The sequence below is a fragment of the Temnothorax nylanderi genome, unplaced genomic scaffold (assembly GCF_030848795.1).
Source record: "Temnothorax nylanderi isolate EJ_2023f unplaced genomic scaffold, tnyl_v1.0 TNYL_tig0099_pilon, whole genome shotgun sequence".
In the NCBI taxonomy this organism is placed as follows: Eukaryota; Metazoa; Arthropoda; class Insecta; order Hymenoptera; family Formicidae; genus Temnothorax; species Temnothorax nylanderi.
The window spans coordinates 664,220-667,813 of NW_027249161.1; the positions used below are offsets into that span (position 1 = coordinate 664,220).

Below are 3,594 nucleotides of genomic sequence, written 5' to 3' on the forward strand. Positions count from 1 at the left end.
TCTAATGCGATCCACACTTGCGCCACATTAGGTGCTGTCGAGATTCTTCTCTTTGGCTTCTAGATCGACTTCTTAATTGTTTTAGAAATTATTAACATATGTATACGTATGTTAAAATTGAGACAGGATTATTTTATCCTTCACCTGCCGCGGCCGGGGTTCTTCGGCTGGCAGGGCTCTACTAATTTATCTGGCAATAAATGATAATAAATAATAATAAATAATAAATGATAATAAATAATAATAATAAATAATAATAAATAATAATAAATAAATGGTAAATAAATAATTTGGTTCGGCAATAAATAATAAATAATTAAATTGGGCGCTAATCAGTTTTAGAAGAACTGATAGGCTACAACTACATCTATCGTAACGCTGCTGACAGCACTGTGCGGGGATATATCGCGGGCCTGCGAGCCCGTCCCTAATTGGCCCGCGCTATCGCGCCGAAGGGCCGCGCGCCTGGGAGGGGCGCGTCGCACGTCATCGATTCCTCTATCGAGCGCATTTTCGCGGTCGTTCTCCGGCGTTGGCACGTAAAAATTTTGGAGGTTATCGCGCCGTTATCTGCTGCTGGCTGCCGAGACCCGAGACCCGAGCCCGGACGGATACGAGCCGATGTGAAAGAAGAACACATTTTCGGTGAGGTTGCCGTGAACATTTCGCGTGAATAAAGCCACGACACCGCCCTCCGGGTCGCGTTCTTGCTCGTACCGACTCGTACATAATTCGCGTTAACTGCCGAGAAGGCTTACTTTGGTGTTGGTGGTCGGTATGGAGAGCGAGAGGCCCCGGGATAGTCTCGTTGGCTTCGGGGGATCGCGGATTGAGATTGCAGGCTCCTGGAGATCGCGACCGTGGAAGGGACGCAGGCGACTACGTGGCAGCGACCTGATTTCGAGATCGCGAATCCACCATTTCTCGCGTTTTTCGTGCTTGCAACCGCGTGTACCATTTCGTGTATTATTTTGCGTCGTAATTAGTGTTGCCGTGTACTAGAGTTTGATTGAGAGTGTCGCGCGTGTTAAGCTTCGGAAACGTCACCCGGGTACCCACGGGTATACTCTCTTCTCCTTCTAACTCGCTGAGATAGAAAGAGAGCGGAGTATTGCTCGTGTGCACTCGGGTGATGTTTCCGAACGCAGCCTTATACCGGTGCGATATTAATTTAGATTTTGTGCCCTGCATCTAATTTTTCCAAATTTTTTCTTGTTGCTATTAAGTGTGACCAACATCATCAGTGTCATGTAAGGGATAATTTATACATATTTATACAGATGTCTGAAAGCGACGACGGCGAAAAAATGATTTATCGATTTAAAATTGTGAGATTTGTTAAACGTGGGAGAAAAGGTCTCACGAAAGAAATTGATATTGTCCCTTCAGCCTGGATTGACTGAGACGAGAAAACAAAAAGATTAAAAGTTCCGTTTCTTCCTCCTCCATATACAAAAAAGAACATCAATGAACTCCACGATATGGTGAAACAAGAATCTGAAGTACCAGACTCATGGCCATTCTACAATATTGACATTGTTGGGCAAGCAAGTATGTAGTATGTACAAATAATATTTCCTTTTTTTTTAATAAAAGAACCTTATGAATATTATATCCGAACTGACAAAGGTGTTCACAGACTAGCTCGATCCAACAGATCACAGCTAACGCACATAATGGTGATGCACAAAAATTAAAACTAAATTCTAAATCTATAATTAAATTGCGTCGATCTGTAAATGCCTTTATGTAGTTAAAAATTTTATTTTAATTAAAAATGGTAAACTAATTAACTTATAGGTTTCTATTAATTAATCGCAATAAATGTAATAAAATAATTATTTCAGAGACATTCACAGAAGCTATGGATCGTTTGATACTTCTTGGTCGAACTGAGACTGCTTTTTCGCAAGATTCGGAAGACGACGAAGAAAAAATAAAAAAAGCAGAGACAGTTTACCGACAACAAAAGTTGAAAAAAAATGTAGATGAAATTAAAAATCCTTTTTAATGAAATTCCTGTGTTCACAAAAAAATCTTGCAGTCAGTCAGGTTTGATGCATTTTAAAATGTAGAATAATATTATTTAACTTAACTCCAACTAAACACAATCCAGGTTTTAATATTATATTATATTAATTGTAGATAAAAATAAATCTGCTATGAAGTCATCAAAATTGTCGGAGAAGAAGTTTACGGCTGTAAGGTCAAAATTATTGGAGAATAATGTTACGGAAAAAAGTATTATTGTACCAACTGCAAAAACATCTGAACCAGAACCAGAATCAGAACTATCAAATAGTGAGTTTTTTGTTCTTTATTTTGTTCTATATATTTAAAATTGATTAAAAATGTGTATCGTGAACATTATTTTGATTATTATTTTCAATGAGTATTTATATGACTCAGCTAATGAAGCTGAGCATCATATCGCAAGCAAGCTTAACTTGACTTCGACAAAATGATATTTATAAAACGAACTGTAGTAAATCTGCGGGGTAAGGACCTACGGAGAGTCGCACCTTAGAGACTATTTCTGCGTTCTATTTTCGTTTAGTTTAAAGTACAGTCTTCTCGCTGCTTCTGCGTACTTACTGCAATCAGTAATTAATAGTCGACGGACACATACACTCGACTACCTTTTTTTCCATTGATAGACAAAGGGAGACGCGAGATGCGCTCAATTGCGTTTTTTCTTCCAATTTCATAAATTGCTCCATTTTTAATTTTTTATTAAAATTTAATTTTATCGATTTCTGTACTGGGGTATACCACTGAAATTCTATCATGAACTTTTACAATAAGATAGGATGAGCTAGAATGTATTTAGGTGTACTCGCGAATAAAGGCCTTATAGTTATAGTGTTAAGTGAAAAGAAGTACAAAGTATTTGTTTTTTATCTGGAACATAGAAAATTAATAATTGTAAAACTGTCGATGTAATAAGACTGCGATTATTTGCCAAATATAAGGTATTTTATTTTTAATTATAATGGTGTCATTTTATCACCCTATTGAACTTAATACCACTTCCTTTATCTCGTTGATATAGAGTCACGTTTGTCATTGTATACATATTTATTTTCATGTTTCCTCGAGATCGCCGATTTAGTTCGTGAATTAATGTAATAGGACAGCAAAGGCTGACATTATACAGCGTATGAACTCTTGCGTTATGCATGCTCGCAGCACGTAGTGCACCATTTACCTATTTATCCACCCGCTATGAACTGTTGCTAGAATTACCGACTCGCGATAGTTAACCAAGGGAACGGCACGCTACTTCGCTAAACGTTTTGCCGCTTCCGGTCTGCGCCCATGAGACCTTTCCAACGGGCGGAAATGTTGCAGCGGCGTAACGCACAGTTTACACGTGTGCCGATAGCTTATTCTCTTTCCGCATAATTTATAAGGCTTACAGTCACCGACTTCCTTCGAGAGCGACGTGACCGATACGAGCGTGGATCACCCCCGTCGCATATACATCCACGGAATTCCCGATATATCGGCGTACCCGCGACATAACGCCCTTTTGCAGATGGGTTGTAAAGCTAGAACCCTATCCCCTATCCGCTCCGTTTCCGATGCACGCAA

The 3,594-nt window shown here is 39.1% G+C and overlaps 1 long non-coding RNA gene across 1 annotated transcript; it reads left to right on the forward strand.

Annotated features, from left to right (window-relative positions):
- Positions 1-418: 418 nt before the first annotated feature.
- On the forward strand, positions 419-2,987 carry LOC139775481 (uncharacterized). The gene is made up of 4 exons (XR_011718835.1): positions 419-645; positions 1,281-1,551; positions 1,848-2,052; positions 2,146-2,987. It is a non-coding gene; the product is annotated as an uncharacterized lncRNA (long non-coding RNA).
- The last annotated feature ends 607 nt before the right edge of the window (positions 2,988-3,594 follow it).